Source organism: Lolium rigidum, chromosome 4 (assembly GCF_022539505.1).
Source record: "Lolium rigidum isolate FL_2022 chromosome 4, APGP_CSIRO_Lrig_0.1, whole genome shotgun sequence".
In the NCBI taxonomy this organism is placed as follows: domain Eukaryota; kingdom Viridiplantae; phylum Streptophyta; class Magnoliopsida; order Poales; family Poaceae; genus Lolium; species Lolium rigidum.
Genome location: NC_061511.1, coordinates 213,497,615 through 213,511,990, shown reverse-complemented (window position 1 = coordinate 213,511,990; position 14,376 = coordinate 213,497,615). Strand labels below are relative to the sequence as shown.

At 42.6% G+C, this 14,376-nt stretch overlaps 1 long non-coding RNA gene across 1 annotated transcript; it reads right to left on the bottom strand.

Moving 5' to 3' along the window:
- Nucleotides 1-7,005: 7,005 nt before the first annotated feature.
- LOC124706568 lies at nucleotides 7,006-7,584 on the bottom strand. Its single transcript, XR_007004479.1, has 3 exons — nucleotides 7,540-7,584; nucleotides 7,248-7,317; nucleotides 7,006-7,177 (listed from the first exon to the last, which is right to left on the bottom strand). It is a non-coding gene; the product is annotated as an uncharacterized LOC124706568 (long non-coding RNA).
- Nucleotides 7,585-14,376: the final 6,792 nt, after the last annotated feature.

The window sequence follows — 14,376 nt, the reverse complement described above, 5'->3', positions numbered from 1 at the left end:
ATGATTTCTCTTTGGCACAAAGGTCTAAAACTTTGGAAACAGAAATAATATCGAAATTTCAAACATGATATCAAGATTATTTTTTCGTCCAATTCAACTCGAATCTAGTCCAAAACATTGAGATGGAAAAGTAATTTGCTAACCAAGTAATTACCAAAACTTCATCTAAGTGTTAAACTCAGAATTTAAACTGCAGACTTCAGAATCTCATGTGGTGATTGGGACTATTTTTACTGAAATAAGTTATATGAGTTGTCTGGACATTTGATTTGCAACATTTGATTTGCATGTAACCGGGAGTAATACAATATTATCATCCTTCACAATAAGCTCATGCATGCATGTCGGGGATGGCTGTGGCCGGAAAGTGTGATGATTTCTCCTAGCCGCCAATGCAAGCTCACGAACCACTTTGTTACATCTCTTGATACCCTCGAAACCTGAAAACTAGGAAGACCCCTCTATGTTGCCTTTGTCTCCGGAAACATGTGTCCAAAACGAGATAAATGTTTGCCATGTTGTGTGACATTTGCAGTCGCCGCGACATAATCAGATTTAGAGATGATCAGACATATTCACCCACTCTTTCGTTGGGCGAACACCTTCTAAACATGACATATTTTTCGGCCTCCTCTGTGCATGAACAAAGAAGAAGAACGCCTAAATGGTTACCACCCTGGGCCGATCACCCTATGCGTAAAGGAAATAATCCATGGTGAGTTGAGTCTAACCCTTGGTGGTGTGCCCCAAATTGCAGATGTCGTTCTTTCTACGCGGAGGTGTTTCTGCTTTCCCTCTTCTTTTTTTGAAGAAAAAGGGGTAGATGCTTTGGACGCAGGCCAGTGAAATGTTGCAGGCTTGCCAGCTGCAGCCGTGAACGATGTTAGTTAGCGAACTACTTAACCGTGTCTGTCAGTTATGAAGAAGAATTAATCGACGTGCTTACCCATGTCTCATTTTGCGCGGTGGGATTCTTGGTCTTGGATTTGTTAGGAAGTCGCATGATGGTGACAGACGCATCTTCTTTTGTGACATCCGTAGCCCATCTGACACGAAACATCGGTAGCTTCTTCCCGACGTAGTCGAGCTCCCAGATTTCCTCAATCGTTTCGTAGTACATTTTATTCTCTTCACCCGTGTACGATTCCATCGTCACACCCGAGTTCTGATAGTCGCTTCTTTTGCCTCTCTCTTCCGTGGAGAATGTGTAACCGTTGATGTCGTATTTCTGATAAGTCATGAGGTTGGGGGCAGGCTCATAAGACAAGGCTAATATCATTCTGTCTACATCGCTTGTCATTGGTGGGGATTGGCATCAATCTGGTCTTTGAACCAGCGCGCGAAAGAGGAGTTGTGCGTTCTAAATACCTCTTCTTCCGTCATCGGCCTGTCAGCCATGTTCTTGATCATGGTTATGTGCTGATCCACCCAAGGCTCGACCTCGTTCATGTGCTATAGCGCTACTAAGTGGGCCCTGTTAAAGTCTGTTCTCATATCATCTTGATCCGCGTCTAGTTCCCTCTTGCCAGCGTTGTGGCCTAGTCCCTTGAATCTGCCGAGGTGCTTGTTGGCTTGCAAACCAACCAGACGTGGGTCATCCTTGTTTAGATAATTCTTACAGAAAGAGATGCACTCCTTGGTGAGAAAGCCCTGGACGATGCTTCCGTCCGGATGTACCCTGTTACGAACGTATCCTTTGATGAACTCATTCATTTTTTCTAACGCCGTCATGTTGTGAAGGAACGGAGGCCCGAGATCCTCGATATCGTCCACTATATGCACCAGCAGATGGACCATGATGTCAAAGAATGCGGGCGGGAAGTACATCTCCATCTCGCATATGATGGTGATGATCTCTTCCTTCAGCCTCCCGAGTTTCTTGACGGTTATCGACTTCCGAGTGATGACGTCGAAGAAGTTACAGAGGTCAGTCAGCGTTGCACGGACGTGCGGTTCCATTATCCCTCGGATTGCGCCGGCGGTAATTCCAGTCCGAGGGGCCCCCGCGGGACCACTTTACCCTCGGCGGTTTATAAACTGTTTCGCCGGTGGTATCACATTTACCACCGGCGCTTCGGAGCCAGGCCCGCTGGTGGTACCTGGAGGCCCATCCGTGGGATCTCGGTCCAACATACCCCCGGCGGTCTGTGGCCCAATTCGTCGGTGATAAGTCGGCTACCTCCGGCGGTTGAAGATCCACACGCCGGCGGTAACTCCTGGTAGCACTAAAATGCATTACCCCTGGCGACTTTCAGTCGTGGTTGCCGGCGATAATAATTTCAGCTATAAGAAAATTTCTAGTAGTGCTCTGATGTAGATTTCAGCCGCCAGCCAGCGTGGCGTGGAGGGATCGAGTTTAGGAAGCATGCCTATATATGACAGTCACCCGGCGGCAATGGACCGGCGTGTATCGATCTGCGCATGGACAGAGCACCGGGCAAACACCAGCTGCTGTCAAGGCCTCAATGCAGTTACCTAACACTATACTCTTGTATATGCCTGATAACGAAATTAACTGAGCAACCGATCGAGGGAGATTTCATCGGCACATGGACAGAGTATAATGGCAATGGCCGGCAAGAATGGAAATTGATGCTGTCGCACCCGATCTAGCTTGGCTGCTTCACCATTCTCTTTTACTAGATTTAGATGTGCGCCTTGGCGCACGATCCCGTGAAGATCGTACCAATGTACATTTTATATAGTGGCGATAAAAATTAACTGCCAACATGATAATACACTTCTTATGTTTCACAAAAGGATGTCCCTTAGATGAAATTGGGATAAAATACAACAAACAAATATAGTATCTTGTAGAGATTTGATGCATCTTTTAAATAAAACCTGCACCAAGCCAGGTCATCGAGTGGTTCTACTGCTTTCAAGTTCCTACCTATCAGTGGTCAGCATTATTGTCCTCCTTGTTGGAGGAGATAATAACAATGGTCTTCTTCTCTGTCACTGGAACGGCAGGGGCAGCTTCGCTGATGGACTCGTTCTTAGTCTGGGTAGAGAATGGAGCTGAGATGGCCTTGTTGTTTTTTTATTTCCCAGCGTGGTTGTTGCAGTTTTTCAGTTTGCAGTTGCTTGTGTCAGTTTGTGGTAGCAGTCATCAGATCGTCAGTTTCGCAGTGTCTGTTTGTTTGTCAAGGTCTGTGTTACCTTTGCTATAAGCCCCATCCATCATGACAACACAGTATCAAAGTGAGTTAGTTCGTGACTCGCTGGTTTCCGACAAGAGACAAAATTGCAGTCCATTTCTTGCTTCAAAAAGTGTGCTTTCCTTCCTGCTTTTGATGACAAATTTGTGCATATATATGTACAGCTGGTGAAATTCTAACAGTATGGAACTAAAGAAATTTTATGATGCAATAAAATAGCCAAGAATAATTCACTTGCAATCTAAAAGTTCAGAGTTCCATCTCTGGGCAACTAATGTTTATGGGCCAACACTGGACGCGGAACAGGATGAATTCTTTGATGAAATCAGACATATACTACAACCATTTATTGATGGTCCTTGGAATGTCACTGGTGATTTTAACAAAGTCCGATCAGGTGAGGATAGAAGTACTGGCAGAGCTGCATTGTCTGAAACAAACCAGTTTAATTATGCAATTAGAGACTTGCAGATTCAAGATTTCACTTGGTCCAATATTCATGATCCTCCCATATCGATCACTGTCATTTGTAAATTGAAGCTTCGCCAACTGTCCCAAACTCAAAGATTTTCCGGTATGAAAATAATTGGAAATTCAGAAATGGCTTTGTCAACTTGATCACTATAACCTGGAGTCACATTCTCTAAGTAAAAACAAAGCGAAAAGGATTAGCCGAAAACTAAAACAGCCGAGAAAAAATAATGGGAGGTGGAGGAAAATTCTGAAAAACCTAACGGAAACATTTTGGATGCAAACAAATTTACCTTGGGGGCCTTTTATAGGCTGTCTCGAGGAAGTTAGACCCCTAACGATATTAGAGGGCTTCTTCGGGGATATGTGGTTAAGCAAAAAAATTGAAGGTTCAGTTCACTCTATTGCTGCCAAAGCAAGACAATGTGGCAAGGTAAGCTGGCACGTTCTAGAGGGCAAGGATAGAAGGTTCTATCATGCAAGAGCATCATCAAGGCTCAGAACCAACCAAATAAAAATTATTCAACATGATGGACTACCACATTACACCCAGGAGGCTAAGCAAAAAATTCTGGCAGAATATTGCAGAAAAATTATGGGGCACCTACCCCTATGACCGCCCTATGATCGATCTTCAACAGTTGTAACCGAACATGGTTAATATGGCACCGTTAACTAATTTATGAGGATTGGCTAACCTGAATGTTAACATAAGAAAAATACACCGACTAACCTAAACTGTGCATATGCTGAAATTTGGTTTCTCTAAAACAAATGATTTATGATCATACTGAAATTTATATGTACACAGGTAGAAGTAAAATGTCTGAAGCATCTCAAAATATATATATGCACCAACAAAGAACAAATCTATTATCACTGCATTTGAAAAAAAAAACGTTATTAATAAAAGGAACCAGACTGTAGGCTGTATTGTTTTGTTAAATGACAAGAGATTTAGTTGTGCGCCTTGGCGCATGATCCCGTGGAACTCAGACCAACCTACGGCTTCTCAAATAGCGGCCAAAAGCAGTGTGAGTATCATTTGGTAAATTTAAAACACTAAGGTATATCAATCTACAGCAAACATCATTAAGACGACATGGTTGAAATTTTTAAGTTCAGAGGAAAGCAAATTGCCCTTTCACACAACGACACACTCATGCAAACTTTGGCATCTTCACATAACTCGAAGATGGTACTCAGCCTTAGGAAGAACAAATTCTTGGATACAGTGCAGGATTTCTTGCTTGAAGAGGGCGTAGAATAGACATATGCTATCAAAGAAAGCACAATATTTGTAATGTATAGGTATGCTTGAAGAATATGCATCAACTTAGCTGGTTTAATAAAGTAAATGTTGTAAGCATAAATGATATAATTAGAAGAACATGCTCAACGAAGTTTCCTGTGAGCTGAATAAAAATTGGGAGCCTCCACGGCCTTGGCCCTGTCAAAAAAGGTTGCAATCATGCAAATAAAGATGAACATCACCTTAAGAACATCACCTTCAGAACCAATCTATAGTTACTTTCATCCACAACAGCCGAGAATTAGTAGTAACACAAGTCAAGTAGCTGCACCAAGCATTGGAAATAAGTAGCTAACATAAATCAAGAAAGTACGCACAACAGGGCAAAGGTAGAAACATAATTAACAACATAGCACCTGAGTAGCTGTTTTGTCTCACATGAGCAAGAGCCCACGGCTGGTTGCTAATGTGGGATGCAGAGCAGGTGTACTGCACCCAGCAAGGTCTTGGATCTATATGGCCAGTGCAGCATGAACTGCGGATTCAGTAATGACCCATACAGATAGCTGAGAAGGCGAGAAATTAAGAAGTTCACATGGATGTGACAGCTAGTTAAGCATACTAATACTGGGAAGCAACCATCTCCCACAAAATGAACAGTGGATGACTGGACGGGTAGATAGCAAACATCCCAAGGTACGGAATGAATAAAATAAAAAGAACTCAACCAGACGAAAACATGCAAAAATGCCGGCAGAAAAACCTTATTAGAAACAGAGCATACAAACATATGTGAACATAAAAGGTAAATGATGAAGGACAATCGCTTGGATATATAGGGTGGAGAAAGCTTAACACCCTGACAGAAAGATGAACACGGCAATAGTTTGCGACAGCAACACCCCCGAAACAAACAAAAGTAAAGCTTACTCCACAACCAAAATATGTATGACGCGATGGCAAAAAGAAAATGCTACCAGGAGAACAGAGCACAAGGTAACAAATAAGAAAACACAGGAATGTTATTGTCTTCTACTGGTTGGATTGTCTTACAAATAAATAAATCTACTTGTCATGTTTATGTAGTCCGCTATAAGGCATCCATGATTTAAGCATGATCTCGTGTGTAAATATGTGCATCACACGAAGGATTCAGATTAAGAAACACGTAGACAGATAAAAAAGCGAGGAATGGCATACTTGAATAAAATTGAAGATAATGCAACGGTAGTGTATGACCACTTCAGATATTATTTGCAGAAAATGTTAAAATCCTAAACACGGACAGATGATGATCTTAGCAAATGATCAATCAAGATAGACTGTATTGTTCTGTTAAATGACAAGAGATGATATGCAGATTTTACGAATCAATTTTTATGGATTATATTTGGATAAATGTACAAACTAATCATGTAATAACCCTTATGGTCTACATATAAGGCATGTATCTTAAGTACGTCGGTGAAAACAAGAAAAAATGTGACCATCGACATTGGCGGGAGAAGTATTTTAGGAAGATACCATAACACTAAATGCTGAAGACGAATTGTTGCGGCGACATTCTTTATTTTCGAGAGAATTTGTGCGGTGTGTCTCGGATGCCCATGATGACACCTCTGATTATGTATCTTAGGTACATCGGTGAAAACAGGAAAAATGTGACCATCAACACGAGGCGGGAGAAGTATTTTAGGAAGAAAATGCATTGGTCCATATTTAACTTTAACCAAGGCATGATTCAAAAAATAAATTTGGAAAGCTCGCACCAGTAGAAAAAAATGATATATGTACAGAGCAAACTTTGTGATGGGCACACCTGCATTCTCGACACATAAGGTCGACACCACAGAAAAACTAATGCTGGTTGCTTCATTAGGCAAGAAGGCTGTGTCGGAAGAAACAAAAGAAATTAATCAACTGCAGAACCTTCCACTAACGTTTGATCTAGGAATCATTTAAATTTCCGAAAAGATACCATTTTAGTTTGCCAACCATGGATTATTAGATTGGGCGAAAATCGATCTATAGGAATCAGTAAAGTGAGAATCCATATATAATAATTAGAGGCTTGCATAGGAAGGACTATAATTGGCCAACAACATGGAATTGACTGACATAGTGGAGCAACAAACGATTAAAGCCATACATTTCCACCAGCTTTCACACCAGGAGTGAAAGTACAGATAAGGGTTGTAGGGAACAATATCACTACCTTACTTCAATAAGCCAGATTATCCATGTGGCTTTCTTGGTCTTCTCCCAAGAGAGGATGCATGATATCTGCATACCCCTGCAAGGAATATGCAGGTATAAAGAAGACAACACTCGGGGGAAGTACAGTTCAGTGTGCGCAAACTTACATGTTTCCGGCCTTGCTCTTTGCTCCCTTCCCATGCTTTGACCACTAACAGTTTGAGCTCATCTCCACCTCTGCGGCAAAAATGCTAGTGATCAGACATAACTATAGCTTACTCTTAAGAAAATAGTGTGCAATATGCCTGTGTCCAAATGATACCTTTGCTTCTATTAGAGTAATACAAAACCGGACAATAACCTAGACAGAGTTTTTGCATGTGGGGGGAATGTACAGAACAAACTAAAAAGTAGAGTGAATATTAGACATTTTGCATGAGTTGAAATAGAGAGAAGAACCTGTGATGAACACGAAGACCCCATCCACTACTGCTCCACCTGCTGCAATGTCGAGTCACCCAAACACTGGCAATGATCGGATCTCCCTGCCAGTAGGATTGTGAGAACAACAATGGCATGTCAGATAAATTAAGAGATCATATTATAATATTAATATATGCATTGGGAAATTAAGATACCGGATTTAAGATTAGAAATTTTGTTCGGAAATCATGTTAGACAAACTGACTTGGTACACATTAAGATTAGAAATATGGGCATCATAAAAAAACAAACTAAAATTCAGGTGATACCTTGAAAAACAAAAGGGAGGATGTAGCAATCGATAGTTGATTTACACGACAACTAATGCTACTCTGCTCACGCTACCAAGACCTTAGAAAACAATTCCATGTATCGTAGGATTCTATATTGACATAATACCTAAACATGATGCATAATCTAGGGCAAAAAATAATCACGAAGTAAATAAATAATTTTCCAAAGCCTGGCAATCAAGAAAAATATCACATCACACAAGAGGTGCTTAAAAGCCTCACCTTTGAGCTGGGAGCACCCCTCGCAACAAAATGAACCAGCGAGGAACCTACAGCCTAAAAGATGATGGCAGGCCACATTTATTTAATAATTAGTACATGTAGATTCGATTTATCACTAAACCTAAATATAGAAATAGGCTTTATCCTTGAGCCTAAATATACATTCAGATCTATCTCAGATAACCTAAAACTATGTGCACCATGGGCTAAAAAAAACTAATCATATTTGAGTTTATTGAAATGCAAGTATGCAACTTACAATTTTATACAGAAAAAAATCATGACAAAAAAGCGGCACATCGGTATGCAATAAATAGTGAGGCAAAGCACTTAATCACACAATATATTTTTTACACACTTGCTGAAGTTAAATGAAACTGATAATTCTTGTGTTCAAAGCGGCTCACACCAAGAATTATAGCCCCTGAACCATATTTTTATTCACAACTTTCTAGGATGCAATGTGCATATAACAGGAAATCATTTTTCACTTACATCCTAATCAGCCAAGTCAAAAATATGTCCATGATAATAGGGAAAGTACCAGCAGGCTGTCGCGGAAAGGAGACGACGTTGAGGTAGACAAGGATGTGAGAAAAAAAGGCAGGATGAACAAGATCTGTGATGATCCTGCATTCATGCAGGTTCCACTAAGGCATGTACTCCGGAGTACGAACACCCAAACCCTAGGCTGTAAAATCAAAATTAAATTAGAGAGAGGGAAATCGAGAGAGGGGCAGCCATAAGGAAGAAGGGAGAAGAACATGAACAGGAACCGTACACGGGTGGTGTTGGTCACCGGCGTCGCTCGAGATCGATGCTGGCCGTCGGCTTCGCTGGCAGCGGTTGGGGCGCACTCACCCCTTCTCGTCCTCCTCCTCCCGCATCCTCTCCTACCAACCAAGAAGAGCACTGCCTTCTGCATCCTCTCCCTATCCCCAAGGATAGACGAAGACGAGGCGGAGGGCCGAGCTTCGCCGGCGGTTGCCCGCGAAGAAGAGGGCGCAAGGGAGGAGCTGCCGCGTGCGGTTCCTAGGCGATGCCGACGTCTCCGCCTAACCTAGGAGCGAGGGAGTGGCGGCGGTGGCGGCGGCGGCTAGTGGAGGGAGCGAGGATGAGGGAAGGGGAGGAGACGGACATGGATAGCACGGAGGGCGGGCGCGGAGCGAGGGCGCGGAGGGCGGGCGCGGAGCGGAGGCGGCGGGCGGGAGCGGAGGAGGAAGGGGAGAGGGAGCGACGGGATTGGAGCTCGCCACGCGCGACGGGAGAGTCTGGGCCGAGCGGGCTTCACAGGACCCGTGGATAAAAAGTGGGTCTGCGGGAGGGCCTCAGCGCCCTGGATGAAACGGCCGGCCGAGATCGCGCCACGTCAGCTCGATCGGACGGCCTAAAATCCAAACGCCTGTGAGAGCCCCATGGGGGTGCAGCAATCATACCGTGAGATTTCGAGTTTTGAGTGTGACGGTCTACACAAGGTTGTTCTTTTTTTTTTTTTTTTTTTTGAGAATTGTATGCACGAGTACTGGTAGCATGGGAGCATGGACGTCCAAATTCCAGGCGCCTGACGGGCTGCTCTAGTGGGCCAAAAGGGCCGGACACTCTTAGCATGAGCCTGGATGTGCTCAGAGAAAAAAACGGAGCGGACAAAAAAAAGCTAACGGCAAACGGTGTCGCTTTCGCTGCAAATCCTCACACCATCCGTTAGAGCAAGTACAATAGTGTCCAGTCAGCTGACTATAAGACATTAAATAATATATTTTAGATGAGTTGGAGGAGAGAGAAGAGGAGAGAGAAGGGAGGTGGGCTACTATGCAATAGCCAGCTCTTGCACGTGCTCCTAGGCACCTTGTGAGAGTGAAAGGTGGACCATATATTAGTAAAGTAGTACATTCTTATAGCCAACTATTGTATATGTTAGCTATATGATGACTACAAATGATATGACATCTTGTTATAGCCAACAGTTGGCTATACTATTAGAATTGCTCTTAGTTCCAGCCCAGCCTGCGATCCTTTTCTCCCTAGCGCTAGGACACTACTCTCCGACCTGACGGACCGACTCCTAACAATAATAATCTGATAACATCATCCCACCACCAAACACGACGTACGTCCCCGCACCAGAAAAATCAATTCCCTTTTGGTGCACCCATAAAGCACTTTCCTGAATGATTTTCTCCTTCTCATCCCGCCGACATATCGTTTCTATTGAGCACATGAATGGATGGGAGGGTCCTGGTCTCAAGACGGACACATGCTGGTGGTCTATGTCAGTACGTACCTGAGGGGAAAATATTCTCTACTGTATTTTATTTTTCTAAATATAGATACCAGTACAGTGTATATTGTTGATTCATTGCAAAAGTGTCGATCCTATATTTTTTGGGGGTAAAGAAGGATCTTTATTAGACATCCGAGAAGATGTGGGTTCGCTCCTTCTCGTCCGGATTTTAGGCCTTCTTTGATTCATGGGATTTGTAAAGTATTTGTGTAGGATTTGGGTCTTATGGGAAATTTTCCTATACAAGTTATTTGATTCATAGGAACACATCATATAGGAACTAATCATATATGTGGTAATTCCTATTGAGGGACTTGCTTGGTGTTCTGAATTTCGCAGCAGCAATATGCAAGTGGGAGCGGCGACACATATAAAGTTCAAAGTCTTATATTTTAGGGTGACAATCCAAGGTCTGGCCTTAATTGGTATTTTCTGGCAATGACCTTGTTGAAGGCTTTGTTTTGAGAGCGGGTACTATCTTCAGAGTGAAAACCTAAGATATTTTGATCGGACGACGACGACGTTTGTGCACTGTTCCCTTCTTGGAGGCGTCGCTGGTGGAGAGGCTGAATTTCAGGTGTTGTCTTGGTGGTGGTTGTACTGTTGTTGCTAGGTCTGGAGTACCGTAGCGGGACTTCTTTTTCTTAGTTTTTTTTTGGCTGTGTGCATCCGTACTACCATAAGGGTACTGCATTGTTGCAGAGGCTGAGTGTAATTGGTATCTTGTCAATATTAATATATTTCCTTTGTCGAAAAAAGGAACCAATCCTATAGAAATCTTGTAGTGTAATTTTTATAGGAAAAATATTAGGTTATACCTCATGAAAAATTCCTTTGCTACAATCAAACAAACTTCATCTTCTATAGGATTTAAATGGGCATGACTTCCCAGCCCTATGCCTTTCATATTCCTATGTTTCTCCTATCCTAGAAATCAAAGGAGCCCTTACTCTAGTGCAGTTTGATGTCAAATGAAATTGTTTACAACGCCAACAAGACGATGAACTTGTGGCCCGTGGGGTCACCGATGTGATTGTCACTTATATTACCTAAGATTTAGAAAGGAAGTTTTACGAAAGCACACATGTAACTACTGCTATTTGTGATAGATCACTACAATGTATCTTCTGATGTGTTCCCGAGAGGGATTCTCGATTCCGCTATTGTGGTGGTGTTGTCATGAGGTTACTTGGTACATCGTAAGGCCGATACCTGCCGAGTGCTCCATACCCCTCTTTATGTAGGTGGAGGCATGATGTCTACGGGTGCTTCTATTCTTGTAGACAGTGTTGGGCCTCCAAGAGCAGAGGTTTGTAGAACAGCAGCAAGTTTCCCTTAAGTGGATCACCCAAGGTTTATCGAACTCAGGGAGGAAGAGGTCAAAGATATCCCTCTCAAGCAACCCTGCAATCACGATACAAGAAGTCTCTTGTGTCCCCAACACACCTAATACACTTGTCGGATGTATAGGTGCACTAGTTCGGCGAAGAGATAGTGAAATACAAGTGGTATGAATGAATATGAGCGAGTAGTAACGGCGTCGGAAAAGTGCTTGTTGGCGTGCGGTTGATGGTAGTAATATTGCGGGAAGTAAAGATGCGGTAAAACGATAAACAAGCGATGATTGCAGTATTTGGAAACAAGGCCTAGGGATCATACTTCACTAGTGGACACTCTCAACATTGATCACATAATAAATAAGTTATCTTCCTTTGTGCTACATATACTCTTGTTTGATAATGAACAACATTCGTTGCGTAGGGCTACAAGAGCACCTCAATGCCGGAGTTAACAAGCTCCACAACATTCGATATTCATGTTTAAGTAACCTTAGAGCATAATAGATCTTTGCAATCTAAACCGAGTACTAACATAGCATACACTACCGTCACCTTTACACTATGTAGGGGAATAAATCACATCAATACTATCATAGTAATAATTAACTCCATAACCTACAAGAGATTATGATCATAATCTACGACAAGAACAACACGATGCACACACTGTCACCATTACACCGTGAAGGAGGAATAGACTACTTTAATAACATCACAAGAGTAGCACATAGACTAATAGTGATACAAAGCTCATCATATGGATCTCAATCATGCAAAGCAATTCATGAGATCATTGTATCGGGAGTACAGAGAGAGAGATTAACCACATAGCTACAGGTACAGCCCTTAGCCTCGAGGGAGAACTACTCCCTCCTCATGGGAGACAACGAGCGGTGATGAAGATGGCGGTAGTGTCGATGGAGGAGCCTTCGGGGGCACTTCCCCGTCCCGGCGGCGTGCGGGAACGGAGACTCCTGTCCCCCGGATCTTGGCTTCGCGATGGCGGCGGCTGCGGAAGGTTTCTCGTACGCAGTGGCTTTTCCGTCTCGAGGTTTTAGGTCGAGGAGGCTTAAATAGGCGAAGAGGCGGAGTCGGAGGGCTGACGAGGCGACGACACGGTAGGGGCGCGGCCCACCCCCGGCCGCGCCGGCCTATCATCCGGGGCCCACGGGGCTCTCCTCCGGTGGCTCTCGGGTGTTCGGAAGCTTCGTGGAATTCTAAGATGTTGGGCGTTGATTTCGTCCAATTCCGAGAATATTTCCTTACTAGGATTTCGAAACCAAAAACAGCGAGAAAACGGAGACCGACACTTCGGCATCTCGTCAATAGGTTAGTTCCGGAAAACGCATCAAAACGATATAAAGTGTGAACAAAACATGTAGGTATTGTCATAAAACTAGCATCGAACATAAGAAATTATAGATACGTTTGATACGTATCAAGCATCCCCAAGCTTAGTTCCTACTCGCCCTCGAGTAGGTAAACGATAACAATGATAATTTCTTAAGTGACATGCTACCAACATAATCTTGATCAACATTATTGTAAAGCATATGAGATGAGGGATGCAGCGATTCGAAGCAATGATGAAGATAATGAGTAAACAAATGAATCATATAGTAAAGACTTTTCATGAATAGTACTTTCAAGACAAGCATCAATAAGTCTTGCATAAGAGTTAACTCATAAGCAATAAATTCTTAGTAAAGGCATTGAAGCAACACAAATGATGATTAAGTTTCAGCAATTGCTTTCAACTTGTAACATGTATATCTCATGGATAGTTGTCAACATAAAGTAATATAACAAGTGCAATAGGTAAACATGTAAGAATCAATGCACATAGTTTACACAAGTGTTTGCTTCTAAGATAGAAAGAAGTAGGTAAACTGACTCAACATAAAGTAGAAGAATGGCCCTTCGCAGAGGGAAGCAGGGATTAAATCATGTGCTAGAGCTTTTTAAGTTTTGAAATCATATAGAGAGTATAAAAGTAAGTTTTGAGAGGTGTTTGTTGTTGTGAACGAATGGTAATGGGTACTCTAACTACCTTATCAACCAGACTTTCAAGCGCGGCTCCCATGAAGGACGTTATCTCTACCAGCAAGGTAGATCATCCCTCTTCTCTTTGTTTACACATGTACTTTAGTTTAGTTTATATTTTTTTTTAGATGACACTCCTCCCAACCTTTGCTTTCTCAAGCCATGGCTAACCGAATCCTCGGGTGCCTTCCAACAATCACATACCATGGAGGAGTGTCTATTTGCAAAATTAAGTTGCTTACTGATGAATCAAAGCAAAACATGTGAAGAGAATTATTAATGAAAGTTAATTAATTGGGGCTGGGAACCCCATTGCCAGCTCTTTTTGCAAAATTATTGGATAAGCGGATGAAGCCACTAGTCCATTGTGAAAGTCTGTCCAAAGTAAATGACAATATCGAAAGATAAACACCACGTACTTCCTCATGAGCTATAAAACATTGACACAAATAAGAGATAATAGCTTTTGAATTTTTTAAAGGTAGCACATGAAGTATTTGCTTGGAATGGCAGAGAAATACCATGTGGTAGGTAGGTATGGTGGACACAAATGGCATAGGTTTTGGCTCAAGGATTTGGATGCACGAGAAGAATTCCTCTCAATACAGGGCTAGGCTAGCAAGGTTGTTTGAAG